A 19,407-nucleotide genomic window follows, 5' to 3' on the forward strand; every position below is an offset into this window, starting at 1 on the left:
AAATGAGTGAAGCACAATGAACCAGCCTGCTACTACCTTATCAGCTCCATCATCTGCTCCATCTGTGCCATCCGCTCCATCATCTACGTCTGAAACGACTGGTAAGAGTCAACGCATGCAGCCAACTTATCAGCTCGCTATCGATCCTCAACAGTCTATCTCTGTATCTCCACCAATCGGACATCGCAGGCAGTATAGACGTCAGCCTTGGACGAGCATGAGAATGGGAGAGCTCTGATCCCATATCCTAGCCTCCTAACATAACAGGGTCTCGTACCAAGCATCTAATCATAGATCTCATCATTTGTGGATGCGGTCAAGCTCTAAGGGGTAGGTTAGGATCGCATCTCTATCATACGATACTGAAAATTAAATTTATAGCTATTCTAAATTTATACTAAAAATTAAAATACTAATAAAAAAATAGTTAGAAAAAATTATATAAATCTCCTAGCTCCCTGCCATTCACTCCTCTGACAGTCGCTGGTGGATCCACTGGTAGATCTTGATCCTACCAGAAAGCTCACCACGCTCTATATCTCTCTGCAATATGAGAACAATTAATAAAAAAAATTTTAAACAGTTAAATAGTTAAAATATGCTAAATAAAAATTACTTACCATCTGCTCTATATGGTGAGCAAATGACCTCGAACCCCCACAGTACGAGACGATCAGTCTTATCCAATTCGTGGTATTTTGGGAACATCAATCCTGTACAGTTAACAATCAAATTAGTAAGTAACTAACTGAATTTAAGAATAAATGATTCAATTATTAAACTCTAAAAAAAATTTAGATGCTTAACCTGATATGTCGGGTCCTTATACCTACATCATATGACAGCTCAATCCACGATACTGATGATGTCATATGACCATTGTTGCACTGCCTCCACCCCCTGGTCCTCCACTACAGCATACCAATGGCGATGAATGCGATGCTGGTAATCTTTGAAATGCAAGCATAAATGATCATCCACAGCTTACCGCACACAATCATGCTTAAAATCAACAATATCAAGTATAGCCTGCCAATAATAAATATTATAAGAATACAGTGCTAATTAAATATTTCACTAAATATTATTTTATCTATAAGTGGCTATAGAAGATCTCCCTCTGAGTTGGTGTAATGTGATGTCAATCGGAGAGCGTCACAGGAGCATAGCTGCAGCATATGATGCCCAGCTCAGTCCGTCATGGTTTGCACCATCCCCTAATGGGCGTGGTGAAGGCGGACGAAATCTCGATATGGAGATGCTATCCCTCATGCCCGTGTCTCCAACACTCCAGGGTGAAGTTCTTCGACGGACCTCACCCTCGTCTCACCACCTGCACCAAATGGCCTGAAACAATAATGAATAAAACATTAGTATGATAGCTATCTTTAAACCTAGCAGATATAATTAAAATCAAATTTTATTATATAAAAAATATTAAAATATCACTCGAATCCACCTCTGCAATACCCTCTTGCGGCTCTGATGGTGCGATAGTGGAATGGGGGAAGGCTCATCCTTAGGGGGAGGCTGAGAACTCAGATGTGGTTGTTTTCCTCCTGGCACCATACCTGCAATACTTAAACCATACATATAACTAACTTAAGATATAAATAAATATAATAATAAATAATAATAGCTAAAAATATATAAATACTAATAAATAGAATTATATTGCATACCATTATTACAAAAGAAGATTCAATAAAGAATATAGATCTACTCATCAATATCCATATCCTCCTCGATTTGTAGGTCCTCCTTCGAATCATAATAATCAACTAATGTATCATCTTCTATCTCGTAGTCATTTATGAACCGATTGTCACCCTCTGAATTATCAAAATTAAATATAAAATCAGCTTCAATTTCGTTGGACGGCAGATCAGCCCTATTCAAAGGAGTTGTCATAAGTTCTTTGTCAACAAGAAGCTCGGTCAATATTTGTTCTTCCTATTGAAAAGCTTCCTCTTCATGTAGATCTGAATTTTCGTCCATCTCTAGTCAGGTTGGTATGTCATATACGTCTCTAGATATTATTCTTTGTACAACATGCTAATCATCTTGATACTTCGGATCCTTCAAATATATTACTTGTTTCGTTTGATTTGCTAATATATATGGTTCATTTTGGTACCACATTCGTACAAAATTTATACTGATAAAGTATGGATCGATATGAATATCAATCTTTTTCTTACTAATATTTCATCATTCACACTGAAACAAAAATATCGAATTATTAGACCTATACTTCAGTTCTATGATATCTATCAATATACCAAGATATTCAATCTCCTCTTCTCCTTCATATTCTATCATAGTAATGCCACTATTCTGGATCTGTCTTTGCATCTCAAGCTCTCTTATATAAAATCTTATTCTTTTAATGATACAGGATGTGTAGTGGTTAACCCTTCGATTGGAGCCACATGCTAAATTATATGACTCATCGGTCACACCCTCTTCTTTATTGAAATACTTAGATTTCATCTACAACATAACATAAAAAATTATGTTGGTTCAAATAATTAATTTTATAATTATTAAAATATAACATAATACTAAGAAAACTTACATGATCTTCAAACTATTTTATAAATTTTTTTCTATATCGATCATCAACATCTGTATTATTCTTTCTAGATAGTATCATTTTGTGCTCACTGCAATAAGTCATGATTTTTAATTTTATATCGATATAAAAAAATTAGTTAGAATATTAAAAAGTATGCTAAGATGGTACTTACTCAATAAAATCTTTCATTTCTTCATAATTATTTAGAATATAAAAATATGCCTTAGATAGCTCATTCATGTCCATAAACTCATATCTCCTTCCACCCCTAAGTCGAACCATTTGTTTGAATAAAGATAATGTCGGCTCATAGTCACCCCATTCACGGTCTACGTTATGATCTGTACGATTAAATTTTATTTCGATATCATCATCAAGATACATTGAGTAGAACGTGATACACTCCATAGCTATGTATGCTTCCATTATAGACCCTTCAGGTCGTGCCTTATTGTGCACATATTTTTTTAAGGTACATAAGAATCTATAAATAAAAATAAATTTAAATTTAACTAATATATTTACATCTTGTAACTGATATGACATAGAAATTATGATTTCTTTACCTTTCAATAGGATACATCCACCGATAATATATCGGTCCGGCCAAAGGAATTAAATCCATCTGTTGCTAGATCAAGTCGGATATTGCGCGGGTCACTCGTAAAGTGCGGATGCTTTGCATCAAAGTCTTTCCACACTACAAAATCAGTCGGGTGGCTAAGTATGTTCTCTTCTAGAACTCGCTGCTCATGATGCCATCTCATTTCTTCAACTATCTTTGTAGACATATACAACCTTTGAAGTCTTGAAATCAATAGAAAATATCTCAAAATCTTATGAAGGATCTTTTTTTCTTTTCTATTATCAATTTTGTATCTAGACTTATCGCATTATGGACATTCACTTGCTTGTTCGTTCTCCTTATAAAATAATATACAGTCATTCTTACAGGCATATATAAAAATATAGCCAAGTCTCAATTTTCACATGTATGTTTTTATTTTAAAATATGATTTAAAAAATTTCTCTCCATCAGGAAAAACTTTAATCAATGTCAAATTTTGGTCAAATGACTTCTGACTCTATCGGTTCACAGTTTTAATTTAAAGTAATTTGATAAAAAACTCTAACTTGGAGAACTTTACATAATTTAGATAGAGCGGCTCTCGTGCATCCCTTACAAACTTTACAAACTGTTCAGAAGTCCCTTCTACCTCATTAATATTGTGTTCATGATCAGAACTGCCTTCAGATGCATTAGTACTCATGAGTATATTTGAATGAACATTCTGATGTAAATCATCCAATAGTCAACCTATACCACCATGTTTGATAGGTTCAACAGCATCATTATCATCTTTAATATCATTATCATCGCACACAACTTCATTTGGATCATCCTCTCCATGTTATATCCAGTGAGTATACTTCTTATCCATACCATAACATAGCAGATGCTCCTCAACAAGTGATATATGATGATATACTATATTGACACATCTCTTACATAGATACTTTATCCTACTAGCACTGTCAGTCTTACGTTGTGTAAACTCAATAAAATTTTGAATATCTTTTCGATATTTAGGTAAGAAAATATCCCTAGCATTCATCCAATTTTTGTTGATATCCATCTAACAATAAAAAAAATCATTAACAACAAAGAAAATACCCTTGGCATACATCCAAACCAGATTCCGACCCAAATCCTGGATCGAATTTCAAACTGGATCTCATATCAGATCTTGACCAGAATCCCAACCTAGAATCTACATATACTAATACAAGGCAATTGCTACCTAATTATTTTATCATTTAAATGACTTATAGATAGATACTATCCTTTTCAAAAAATGTATCACTTTTATTGTTGCCATAGCTTTGTACTTTGTTCTATATCCAAAAAAAATTCAAAAGCATCTCTCTACAGTTCTCCAAGTATACAATATAGATGGATCATATTTTAACCATATCTAATATGTAACCAGAGAGCAAACGAGATAACTACAATGAAATTTTTTACAATAGAATAAAGAACACCATGACAACAATAAAAATTTGATGCATTTCTGAATTACCCAAATCAGGACATTCAAGAGCCATTCACAAAGTCCGTTTGGAAGACTCTGGGACCGACTCTTGAACCAGAGTCTAAGGTTACATCAATGCATGCATTAAATCACTACCATGCATCTCTCTATAAAAATAGAGAGATGTACCCGGATCCCGACCTCGATCCAACTTGGATCGTGATCCAAATCTTGGATCGAATTTCGACTCAAATTTCAATCCGAATCTGATCCGAATCCCAGATCGGATCTAAGTCAAACCGAACCAGATCTGGATCAAATCTCGAATTCAGCTAATTCTAGTTAAAACATTAAATCATAATCATAATAAAATATAAAGAATAAACAAGCAAAAGCATTAAATTATAACAAGCAAAAGTATTAAATTATTTTTTTTAAAAAATAATATTTTATCATTATTTTAAAAGCATAACTATTTTCATGATAAAAAATAATTTATTTTTAAATATTTTAAATATTTTATTTTATTTATCATTATTAAGTTTTAATACTTATTATTTTTTATTTTTATTAACAAATTATTATTTTAAAAAATATTTTTTTTATTTTTTCTCCTTTCTTCTCCTGCACACCACAACCCCCCCACCACCACCGTCGGTCCCTGGCCCATCACCACTGCCCCCCACCCCCTGTGGGCCCCCTCCGCCCCCCACCCCCCATGGCCCCCCGCCCCCGTCCTCTGGCCCACCCCGCATCACCCCCACCCCCTGGCCCGCCTCGCTTGCGGCCTCCACAGCCCCCCGTCCTCCACCCCACCCCCTGGCCCGCTCCGCTCATGCCCCCCATCCCCCATAGCCCCCACCCCCTTGCCCTCTCCACTTGCATCCCCCACCACTCGCAGCCCCCACCCCTCCCCCCCCCCCATCCTCCACCCCACCCCGCATCACCCCCACCCTCTTGGCCCGCTCCGCTCACACACCCCACCGCCCCCCACGTGCCCCCCCCACATCTTCTACCCCACCCCATGTCACCACCACCCCCTAGCCCGATTCGCTCACGCCCCCCACCCCCCTACTCCTCCCTTCCCCGTGGAGCCAAAAAAAAAAAAGGATTTACCTCGCGGCAGTGGCGGTGATGATGGAGAGGAAGACCGATGGCGATGGCGATGACGGCGGTGATGACGAGGGCTCACTCAATGACTGATGGAAGCTCGAGAGGGGGGGAGAGGGTTTCGCATAGGAGAGGGAGAGGATTTCATGGGAAGTGACAGGTAGACGGAAGTGACAGATATGGTTTTAATAGAACTTTTAACGACGTAATATTTTCAATGCTAAAATAATTATTAGCGACAGAAATTTTTTTTCTTCGCTAATAATTTTTGTCAAATTTTTTTTCCTAAACACTTTTCCCTCTAAAAAAATTTAATCAAAAAAATTTCAAAATAATAATTTATGATGAAAATCAAAATTTTGTCACTAATAATAGTTATTCATGATGCAAACAAAATTTACTTTGCAAATAATCTATCATTTATTTTTTAAAATTTTTTTAATTTTTCATCGATCATTTACGATAGAAACTTTACATCACAACTAATTTAACATTTATGATGAAAAATATATTTACATCATAAATAATACTTATTTGCAATGTAATTTTTGCATCAATAATAATTGACTCATTTATTTTTTAAAAAAAATTAATTTTTTATTGATTATTTTATGATGAAAATTTTGCATCATAAATAATTTAATATTTATGATATAAAATTTATTTTCATTATAAATATAAATTATTTACGATAGTAATTTTCATAGTAAATACTTTCATCGTAAAAATCTTATTTTCTTATAGTATAATTTTTTTATTTTTTTTAAATATGATATAATTTTAAAACTTAAAGCTCATCTTCACCAGTCATTATCTAAATAATTATCACTAGAATATCTTCATAAAAGATCACCTCGATCCAGTAGTCCTAGCTATATCGATCAATAAAATTTGATTTCAACGGTCATGAACGATCACATGATAATCTGATAGATAAAGATCACTAATGGATCTGAAATATACAATGATGATCTCAATGATATTTGTAGCATACTATTAAAATTTTACTTCAATCGGACATCATTATCATGGTCAATTTAGCACAAGATGATTTGAGTTGTTAAATAAAAAATAAGTGATTAAAAGGCCAAACGATATCTGATTATAAGGTGATTTTTTTAGATAAATGATCTTTGCTACTATTTTAATCATTTATACGGTGGTGATCATAAAATTTAAATCATACATATATGAACCATCTAAAACTATATGTCTCTTGATACTTATTCTTAAAATCCTTAAGTAATTATATTTATACTTTTGTAAGACCTACTTAAAATGGATGGCTCATATATGCATGGATTGGATTTTATGATCATCACTATACAGATGATTAAAGTAGTAGCAAAGATCATTTATCTAAAAACTCACCTTATAATTGGATGCTGTTTGGCCTCTTGATCACACATTTTTTATTTAATGGTTCAAATCATTCCATACTAAATTGATCATGATAATGATGTCCGATTGAAATAAAATTTTGATAGTATGCTACAAATATCACTAAAATTATCATTATAAATTTTCAGACTCATCAATGATCTCTATCTATCAGATCATCATACGATCATTCACAACCATCAAAATTAAATTTTATTATTCGACATAGCTAGGGCTATCAGATCGAGATGATCTTTTGTGACAATATTCTAATGATAATTATTTAAATAATGAATGATAAAGATAGATTTTAAATTTTAAAATTATATCATATTTAAAAAAAATAGAAAAAAATTATATTTAATTATAAAATATATTTTTGATCTATCTTTTGGTTGTAAAATATTAAAAAAATTTATGACTAAAAAATCAATCATAAAATATTTGAATTATTTTTTAAACTTATAAATTATTTTTACCATAAATAATTTGTTATTTATTTTTTAAAAGAATTTTTTATTTTTCATCGATTATTTATGATAGAAATTTTATGTTATAAATAAAATATTATTTATGATGTAAATTTAATTTGCATCATAAATTATTGATTATTTATGATACAAAATTTTCATCATAAATAATCTACCATTTATTTTTTTAAAAATTTTTAATTTTTTATCGATTATTTATGATAAAAATTTTATATCATAAATAGTAATTATTTATAATGTAAATTTAATTTCTATCATAAATAATAAATTATTTATAATGTAAAATTTTTATCATAAATAATATATCATTTATTTTTAAAAAAATTGATTTTTTATCGATTATTTATGATGAAAATTTTGTATCATAAATAATTAATTATTCATGATGCAAATTTAATTTGCATCATAAATAAAATTATTTATGATGAAAAGTTTCTGTCACAAATAATCTATCATTTATTTTTTAAAAAATTTTGATTTTTTATCGATTATTTATGATAAAAATTTTACATCATAAATAATTTAATATTTATAATGTAATTTTTTTTACATCATAAATAATAAATTATTTATGATGAAAAATATTTTTTATCATAAATAATTTATTATTTATGATGTAAATTTTATTACATCATTAATTTATATATTTGTGATGAAAATATTTTTATCATAAATAATTTCATCATTAAAATCCTCTTTTCTTGTAGTGGTTGCACATGAGAAAGAGTGAAGATGAATCTCTGCTTCAGCCACCTATCTTTGATCATTACTTCAAGCATGGACTATAAAGAGATTTTGACCCAACGATAATCCATTAAGATTGATCAAGAGAAGAAGAAAAGTTAAAATTTATGTGAGGGATGATCTCTTTAAGAAACAGACATCATCCATATAGATATCAAAATCAAAAAGGATTCTAGCTTCGTTGCAAAGCCCAGAGGGTTGCTTAACTAGACATGATTTAAATAGAGGTGTAGGAAGAGATTAAAAATATTAAAAAAAATAAATTTTAGTATTAAAAAGTAATTGTAAAATTTTAAGTCATAAGAGAAATTACAAAAAAAAGAAACTATCTTAATGCTGAAATTAAAACTTTAAAAATTTTAATCTTAAAAACTACTACATAAGAGAGATCAATAGAAATAAAATAATAAAAATTTATTTCTGAAATAAATTTACGTTGCTACAATAAAATTCCAACTCCTAAGCCATTAAAGAGGCTTAGAGTTGGTTTCAAAATAAAAAAATAAAATAAGAATAAAAATACCTAAACTAAGATCTCCTCTCATAACTTTCTCTGTCCTTTTGATTCTCTCACCTTCCCTGGGCTGACTCTCCTTCTCTTGTGTTGGAAGGATGGAAAAAAATAGGAACAAGATAATTAAAGAACCTAGGGGATGTGGAGAAAGAGATATGGAGGAGTAAATTTATTAGATGAATACCTTCTAGGTAGAGGTGTTGGGCTTTATTTATAGGTGCTAGGAGACTTCAAATTTATTTGGCTAAGCAATATGAGATTAATGGACTAAAGATGGTTGGGTAGGGTTTTTAAGCATCAACTAAGAAAGAAAGAGGGCATGGCTTTTGTGCGTGAGAGAAAGAAGGAAAAGGAGGCATTGGTTGGTAAGGATATGGCATTAAAAGGAAAGAAAGGGAGGAATTAGTTGGCTCTAGCATGAGATTTGTTAGGTTTTTAACATGAAGAAAAGAGGAGCGTGTGAGGGATTTGGATAAGGAATGAAGTGGGGCGTTAAAGGAAGTTGATTGCATGAGTTTGTTATGGCATGTAGGAAAGAAAGAAAGAAGGGAGGCGCTACTTGGATTTTGCATGAAAGAAGAGAAGGAAGCATGGCATGAAAAGATAATAAGGAAGTTTAAGGCATTTAGGATTCTTAATGTGGTGTTAAAACAAAAGAAGGGAAGAGGTTGTTAGTTATTTCCTTAGTTGGCACTAAGATGGAAAAAGGGGAGAGTTTTAATGTGTGAAGAACTCTATAAGTGGTGTGGAGAAAAGATAGGAAAGGGGAGCACGTTAAGATGTTTGATGCATGAAGAAAAGAGGAGAAGTGGGGGCATTTGGGAGTTTTGATATGGCGCCTCTTTCTCTTGGCCTTTGATCAAAAAGAGCTTGCTTCTCATCCTTTGATCTTGATGTAGCATCTTATTCTCTAGGATTTTTATCATGTGGCATCATAAATCTTGACCATCAAGTGGAGCGCTGCTTCTTAACCATCGAATTATTGCCTTGCTTCATCGGTTCTTGAGTTGGTTGCTTGGTTCACTTGAATCTGAGCCAAATTGAGTTTAGTTTGATTATATGCACTCAATCTCATAATTATCCATAAAATAGACTAGAAAGCATCAAATTCTTAATAATAATAATCAATTAACAAAGGATTTAATGCTTTTATGTCATAAATAATGTATTTATCATACCCCCCAACTTGAGTCTTACTCGTCTTCGAGTAAGAGTAAAAGAATTATTCTATAAATTATGGGTTATATGATTTTTTTTTTGAAAGAGAGAAAGATTGATGTCATACACCAATATACTTAGTCATAAGTGACTTTAGAAATTTTTAGAAAAAAATTGGTGTACAGTTAGAAGCTTGGTAGAGTGTGTCTTTGGGATATCAAAACCATCCGCTAGAGTGGTTAAGTATAGAATCTCAAATTTCCTTCGAAGCCTTTTTCTGGTCTACTCCAGTTTTTATCCTTGGTTCATCTTACTCTAAAATGGATTCATGATTCATCCCTTTTACTTGTTTATTCATTCATTCTTCTTTTCTCTCTTTTTTTTTTGAATATAGTTCATGCAATGCCTTAACTCTTTCAGCATTTGTTTAATCCTTGTAGCAAGTTTTAGGCCGATGACTCCCAAACTAGTTGATTTTAGAGCATTAAGTGTAGAACACCCCTCAAGCTTACTAACTCGAGTCTAGGCTATGGGCTAAAGCGACTGTACAGCAAAACTTCTTCACATTGCTCGCTTTTTGATGTGAATATCATTGCTTACTTAGGCAACGAGACTCAGTTATCTAGTGGGAGATCAATGTTTAGAACTTGCCCCTTACTTTTATATTTATAAAGAAATTGCAGGTATCATGTCATTCCATTTATACCTATAAAAGGTAGACTTTCCTTAGATATTAATAAGGGTGATTATAAAGGTATAAAAGTTAATTTTTATTTTATTCATAACTATCTATTGGATTTTATTAATATGCAGTCCCTCGATACTTCACAATTTATCTAAACTGTGTATCAATTGCCACCAAAATACCTAAATCCTCTCAAGTCTAAAGTATAATAGGTCTATGGAGATCCATATTTTTCAAGATGTAAATTTATCCCTTAGTCCTAAAAAAAATTAGAATTTAAGCACAATATAGCAAAAATAATATACCAAAAATTGGGTAAACGAAAAAGGATACGAAGGCACCTGAGGAGGAATCTTCGATGAGCTCTCCTCCCAACTTAGATGATATTATCCCTAATGGAGTGGCATCATTATTGAGATAGGATTTGATTAACCTAAAAAAAACTGAAAGAAAAATGAAATTAAAAAGCAAGGAGCTGGATTGCCTCCCAAAAAGTATTAAGTTTATAGTCTTCAGTCGGACTAAATATTGATAGTCAATGGCTTAACAGGAGGCTCTCATCTCGATTGAGTCATCTGGTCAGTAGGCTCTCTTAGGATTACTAGTAGCTTCTCCTCTTATTTTGGATTTAGGTCTGATGCAATTGGCAGGATTTCTGCAGGACCTAAATATGCATACTTAAGGTGCGCGGTGAGGGATTTTAATTCTAATCTAGGTGCCTCCTCTATTGATGGCTTGGATAATGGGTCGACCATTTTCATGAGTGGCTCAAAAGGAGGCACCTGTCTCTGGCTAAGTCCATGGTCATTGGGTATTTCGTGGATGTCTTCAGGTTTATGATTTAACCAAAGACTTGACTCAAGGTCGACATCCTCATCGCTAATGTCAATGGATTCATAAATATTATCTTGGATCACGTTTACATTAACATGCTGGGTAAATTTTTGTTCAAGATTGAATATATTTAACTCAATGGTCATATTCTCAAACGATAATCTCATAAGTCTATTTCGACAGTTGATTTCAGCATTAGCAGTAGCTAGAAAAAGGCTCCCTAAAATGATAGAAATATGACCTTCGAGATTCGAAACTGATTCAGTCTCTACAATGATGAAGTCTACAGAAAAGATGAAATTACCAATCTTGATTAAAACATCCTCTACCACTCCCTTAGGGATCCTAAAGGATTGATCTGCTAGTTGCAATATGATCCATGTTGGCTTAAGTCCTCCCAACTCTAGTTGCTTGTAAACTAAATAAGATAGAATATTTACACTAGTCCCCAAATCAAGTAAGACCTTCTCGATGTGGGTTTCTCCTATAATACATAAAATAATCGGAGACCCACGATCTTTTTATTTCACAGGCACATGACTAGATAAGTACGAGCTCATACTTGCTATCAAAAAAGCTCTCTTGGGTATCTTTGTTGTCCTTTTCTTGGTGCATAAGTCTTTTAAAAATTTAGTATAGATCAAAACTTATTAGATCATGTTTAGAAGAGGGATATTTACTTGGACTTGTTTAAATATCTCTAACATTTTATTTAAGTGTTTTGATTATTTGTTGGACCTCAGTCAGTTTGGAAAAGGAGCTCTAGAAGTTGTGGATCTTGGGTTTGGTGCACTATCAGTTTCAGGAGCTTGATTTTATATAAGATAGATCGTTTGTGGGGTGACTCGACAGATGGTCCTCTCGAATGTCAAGTGAACCTACTTTGTTGTCCACTTATTTTCCTGACCTCAAGGTGTGAATAGCATTCATTTGGTTAACTTGATTTCTGTGTTGGGGTCATGGATCATTTTGAATTCTTGGGTTAGGTTCAGATTAGCTAGGCAGCCTCCCTCATTCTCGCTCACTCATGGTAGAGGCTAGCTGACCTACTTGTATTTTCAGATAGGCCATGGCTTGGGTATTAGCATTTAAGAGCTAGCTCGTGGTCTGCATAAGTTATTCAGTATAGCTTGGTGTCAGTATTGGATTTTGCCAGGACTTCTATGCTTTTCTCTAGAGAATTAATTTTTTTTTCATTATTGTTAAAGCCTGGTGGGTTGTTTATCATAGGGTTAGGCATTGGGTTTGACTGATTGAAGCTAGGACCACCTATATTCGAACTCTATGACCATGAAAAGTTTGGATGATTCCTCCATTCTGGGTTATATGTAGGTGCATAAGGGTTATTCATTGATTTTTGATAGGTAGTATTTACTTGTACACACTCATTATCTATTGGGTTCGCCAGGAGGGGACTTCTACAGGGACATGGTTTGGTGTACTGCACCCATTGCACATGGGTGCAGATACTTGGTTTACACTGACTGATTTTTGAAGTTCTAAAGCCTCTAACCTATATGTTAAAGTGGTAATTTTGGCCTCTACAGTCAGAGATGTTGGCATTTGATGTATTCCACCCTTTGAGAGTATGGATCTTTCTGGCTCCCTAGTCATTTTTCACTGTAAATTTTTCTCAGCTAAGTCTTCTAGAAATTGCCGGACCTTATTAGATTTTTTATACATGAATTGGTCCTAGCACATAGACTCTAGCATGGTTCTAGAGTTTGGTCTAGCTCCTCGTAGACTATTTGACACAACCTCTAGGTCTCTATTCCGTAGTGTGGGTATTGGATCAAGAGGTTCTTAAAGCAGTCAAAGCATTTTCAAAATGACTCACCAACTAGTTGGTAGAATTGGTTAATCTCATTTCTAATTTTAGCTATCTTATGATGGGGGAAAAATTTCTTTAAGAATATTTGTACAAAATCTTCCTAGATCGTGATAGACTGGTTTGGAAGGTTGTATAGCTACTTTTTTGCATCATCCTTAAGTGCAAAATTAACTAGTCTTAGTTTGATCTCATCCTTTGAAACTTGTTGCAACCTCATGATTGTACAAACCTCTTCAAATTTTCTAATGAATATATATGCATCCTCTATTCCAATGAACTTTGGAAGCATATTAATAATCTGAGGTTTAATTTTAAAATGATTTGCCGTAGGTTGGGATAACCTGATGCAAGAAGATTGGACAAACCCAACTGAGTAACATAAATTCTTAAGCGTTTGGGGTTGATTGGTTTCTTCCAGTTTAGAGATTTCAGGGCTTGAAATAGGAATCAAATCGATTCTAACTAGTCAACCTGATATCTTTCTCCATGAAGAAATTGAAGAAGTCACTTTGTTTTTTTTTTTTTTTTTGATTTTTTTTGATTTTGATTTAATTTAAAGAAGAAGAGAAAAAAGGAAGGAGATATAGATGAGAAGTTAAATTTTTTTTTTTGTTTCACAAACACGTTACACAAACAAACCTAACTAAGATTAGCCTAAATTTAGATAGCTCCTAACTGCTAAGGTTGTTTTTGAGTACTCTAAGTTAAAACTAACCAACCAACTGGTCAGAAAAGTATAAGATTGGTGGGAGGCTCTCCATGCTTTCGTAACAGATCTAATTAGAGAACCATCATTCTTCGAGACATAATCTCTGAACCACTTGCCTTAGACACCAACTAATTGATTAATTAGCATCCAATCTAACTCTTAAACTTCCTTGTCCTAATGAGCTCGGACGTCCCTAAGGTTAGCATCTATTGATTTTATTTAAAGATTAGGGTTAATGCAAATGAGAGAAACTTGTTTGTAGGCTAAAAAAGGATGATAAAATCTTCACCTTATCTTGTTCATATTTGTGCCCTTAAAGTAGTTTAGATATGCTTATGCACAACCAATAAGAACAAACAAGTTTCAAATTAAAACTAATAACAACTAAGATCTAGTGAATATGCAAAAAGAAAGAAATAGATTAGAATACGTATCTGACTTTCCGCACTCACCAACTTAATGTAAAGCAAAATAAGAAAGATAAAAAAGAAACACTAAAACTAAAAAGCACGAAGAGCAAAGATTTAAATACAAATTAAAAACATGCCAATTCTCCGATAATGGCACTAAAAACTTGATGTGTCTTAAATGGTAACTACAAATGCATGGTGTGCAATGTAATACTTCCGACGAGTACGAATCGATCCCACGAGGAATTGAGTATTTTTGTATTTGTATTAAACTTTCACTCAGACGAGCTTTGACAAGAAGGTGGTGATGATTTGTATTAAGAACTAAAGAAGCAGAGCAAGAAAAAAATGCAGGAATATAGTATCTAAAAAATCTAAAATTTTTGAATCCACTAGATCTTTGATTTAGATATCTATTTAGTTGGTTTCTCTTTTATACTCAACCTCCCATTTTAGTACATGACACAATCAAGTATAGGCTATGAATAACTTAGAAATAATAGCCTATTTAGTTTGTTACCATACACTAACTACATACCTTTTTTGGCTCTCGAATAAGCATAGATCATGAAAGGATTTAACCTAACTATGATCTATCAAACCCTTGTTGCACATGGGAAAAGGTGACAATGAATCTCTACGTCAACCACCTATCTTTGATCATTGCTTCGTGCATAGGCTATGAAGGGATTTTTACTCAACGATAACTCATCAAAATTGATCAAGAGAGGAAGGAAAGTTGAGATTCAAGGGAGGGTTGATCTCTTTAAGAAACAGACATCATCCATGTAGATATCAAAACCAATAAGGATTCTAGCTTCATCGCAAATCTCAGAGATTGCTTAGCTAGACATGATTTAAATAGAGGTGTAGGAAGAGATTAAAAATATTAAAAGAAACTAATTCTAGTGCTGAAAAGTAATTGCAAAATTTTAATTCATAAGAGAAATTGTAAGGAAAAGAAACTATCCTAATGTTGAAATTAAAATTTCAAAAATTTTAATCTTAAAAACTATTGCATAAAAGAGATCAATAGAAATAAAATAATAAAAATTTATTTTTAAAATAAACTTACGTTGCTACAATAAAATCCCAACTCTTAAGCCATTAAAGAGGCTTAGAATTGGTTTCAAAATAGAAAAATAAAATAAGAACAAAAATAGCTAAACTAAGATCCCCTCTCAGTACAGCTTTCTTTGCCCTTCTGATTCTCTCACCTTTTCTTGACTGACTTTCCTTCTCGTGTGTTGGAAGGATTGAAGAAAATGAGAATAAAGTGGCTAAAGAACCTAGGAGGCGTAGAGAAAAAGATATGGAGGAGTGAATTTATTGGATGAATATCTTCTAGGTAGAGGTGTTGGGCCTTATTTATAGGTGCTAGAAGGCTTTAAGTTTATTTGGCTAAGCAATATGGGATTAATAAACTAGAGATGGTTGGCTAGGGTTTTTAAGCATCAACTAAGAAAGAAAGAGGGCATGGCTTTTGTGCGTGAGAGAAAGAAGGAAAAAGAGGTGTTGGTTGGTAAGGATATGACGTTAAAAGGAAAGAAAGAGAGGAATTAGTTGGCTTTAGCATAAGATTTGTTAGGTTTTTAACGTGAAGAAAAGAGGAGCATGTGAGGGATTTGGATAAAGAATGAAGTAGGGCATCCAAGGAAGTTGGTTTCACCATTGCAGTGGTAGCCCAGCGGAATGGGCCTTGGTTTCCAACCAAACAATCTGGATTCGAATCTCGATGGATGCCGGGCTACGATTAAATGCCAGACTTAAATGATCTGTGGTGATTTGATCCTGACGGCCTGGGTGTGAGGTCTGAAAATAGTTTTTGGTCCATTGTGCACTGTGGTGGGGCTGGAGGTGACGTACTCACCCGATTTAGGGTCTTCCCTCGGACGTGGTGGAGAGGAGATTGCACTTATTGCTCTCTTCATCAAACATTCACCCAACGGGATGGGGGCTCTCATGGTCACGCCCAGAGGGGGTTGCTACGCCAGTCACCCCTCCTCATTTTTTCTAACCCCAAAAAAAAAAAGAAAGTTGATTTCATGAGTTTGTTATAGCACGTAGGAGAGAAAGAAATAAAGGAGAGAGGCGCTATTTGAATTTTGCGTGAAAGAAGAGAAGGAAGCATGGCGCGAAAAGATAATAAAAAATTTTAAGGCATTTAGGATTTTTAATGTGGCGTTAAAATAAAAGGAGGGAAGAGGGCATTAGCTATTTCCTTAGTTGGCGCTAAGATGGAAAAAAAGGGAGAGTTTTAATGTATGAAGGACTCTTTAAGTGGTGTGGAGAAAAGATAGGAAAGGAGAGCATGTTAAGATGTTTGGATGCATAAAGGAAAGAGAAGCAGGGGTGTTTGAGAGTTTTGATATCGCGCCTTCTTCTCTTGGCCTTTGATCTAAAAGAGCTTGCTTTTCATCCCTTATAGCATCTTATTCTCTAGGATTTTCATAATGTGGCATCATAAATCTCGACCATCGAGTGGAGCGCTACTTCTTAGCCGTTGGATTATTATCTTGTTTGATCAGTCTTTAAGTTGATTACTTGGTTCACTTGAATCTGAGCCAAATTGAGTTCAGTTTAATGGTATGCGCCCAATCTCATAATGACCTATAAAATAAATTAGAAAATATCAAATTCTTAATAATAATGATCAATTAACAAAAGATTCGATGCTTTTTATATCATAAATAATGTATTTATCAATCAGTCATTAAACTTTCACACCTCTTCCACCAATGCTCCTTCCTAGCGGTTGGGAACGGTCAGCTAACATCATTTTGGAAAGAACCATGGCATGATAGCATGCCATTCTACATTAAGTTCCCTAACCTATATGCTCTTACCAAAAACCAGGAGGAGAGCACTACTAGCTTTATTGAGCAGAGGGATTGGGCCTCAAACTTCAGAACACTAACGACTCATGAGGCAATGGCGGAATTTCAGACTCTCTGTTCACTCATACAACAGCCGAAACCCAACAAATCTGATGACCAAAGACTACGGAAGTGGAGCTCAACCCAGGTATTCACAGTTAAACACTGCTATAACTTCCTCATGCATGACGGAGTCACATCGCTCATCGATGGAATAGCTTGGAAGCTACCCATACCAGAGAAAATAAAGATCTTCATTTGGCTCTGCTACCATGACAAAGTTCCTACAGCTTCGAACTTAATCAAGAGAAAAATTGAGGTACAAAATTCCTGCTCACTTTGTGGAAGCCATGAAGAAACAACAGATCACCTTATGTTGGGTTGCACATGCTCGCAAGCATGTGGAACCTACTGCTCCAGAGGATGCAATTATAGCAGATTCCAAATAGTCTCCATAAACGCTGGCACAACTTGTGAATAACAATAGAGAGGAAGGAGACCAGAATAGCAGTATGTTGGAGTATTTGGAAAAAGTGTGATGGGAGAATATTTAAGTTTGAGGCCTACTCTTATAAAGAAGTTGCCAAACGGACGGCTCATCTCTTCTCAGACTAGATGTCTGTGACTAAGGAGGAAGCATCCACTAATCTGGCCAAGCTCCTCCATATCCCGTAAGAGATTCAGGTTGGCCGATCACCCTGAGATGAAAAGTTCACAAGTGGGAAGGGGCTAACCAACTAGCCGAGACACTGTAAGTGGGAACTAGTAACAGAGAAGAACAAAACAGGACTTACATCCAACTACACTGCATGGCACTGTGGAGGGACAAACTTCCTAACAGAGAAGAGCTAACCTCACTTTTTTTTTTTTTTGTGCAAAAGGGGTTAGCCTCACATTGTTGACTCCTTGTCACTCATAACCCAAAACAGTCATGTGACCATGCTTGTATTTAATCCATTCTTTTACTGTACATAAACAGGGAAATATCTTCCTTCCTCTATAATAACCAAAAATAATAATAATAATAAAGTAACAGCTCGAATAGAGGCTAGCCAGCGGGAAATTATTGGTTAAACTATCGTGTGTGTCTTAGATCATTCAATAAAAACCTATCACATCATGTAATAAAATGAATATTTTTCATTCAAAACATCAAAAGTTATTAGCTGACCAATCATAATTAACAGTGAAATTTTTTTTCTATTTAAAATTTTCAATCAATCTTGGATGATAGTGCACCTTTTTCCAATAACAGATGATGTGATGACTTCTTACTTGATGGTTCAAGATACATGTGGTAGAATGGTTCTAACCAATAATTTCTTCTGGCTAGCTCCTCCCAACTATCTTCCGTGTATGCCATCCAGGTTTGGCTCCATCTGCTCAACTGCCTTAATTTGAGATTGCAACTGCCGGCCTCCCTTGATTTTCTTTGGACTAGTTGTACAGTAACATTTTACCAAATCTTGACCAGGATGGAAGAGCCTCTTGTACATATTCTATACATTAGATAGATACTGGGTACTTAAAGAGGATCGAAGAATCCAAGTAACACCTTATTGGTTTATCTTTTTTGATAAGATCCTAGATTGTTATAAATAAGATTAAAATATATTTAGTGCATGCCTATTTGAACTAGGGGATGATAGTATATAATCTATGTGAACTAAGAGATGATACAGCAAAAATATTTTTAAAATAAATCACAAATCAATCATAATATCTGAAATTAGATTTAATTTAATTTAGACCTACCGAGATATCAATGAAAGTGTGAGAGAGCCCATGTTGGTATATCCAATAATCTCATATTAGCTATACACTAAATCGATCTTGCATATTTATATGGGCCCAAAAAACCCAACTATGTCATCTTAGCTAACCTTTTTTTTGAATGATGTCCTGAATTGTTATATAGCACCTAGGAGCTTTGGAAGGAGCATGATGCTTGATTGTTCAACAATGAGTCTATGATCATGCTATGATCATCAAGCACATTAAGGAGAACTTCCTCCATTGGACCTCACAGTTCTAATCAAAAAGGCTTCAATATT

The sequence above is a fragment of the Elaeis guineensis genome, chromosome 7, assembly GCF_000442705.2.
Source record: "Elaeis guineensis isolate ETL-2024a chromosome 7, EG11, whole genome shotgun sequence".
Lineage (NCBI taxonomy): Eukaryota > Viridiplantae > Streptophyta > Magnoliopsida > Arecales > Arecaceae > Elaeis > Elaeis guineensis.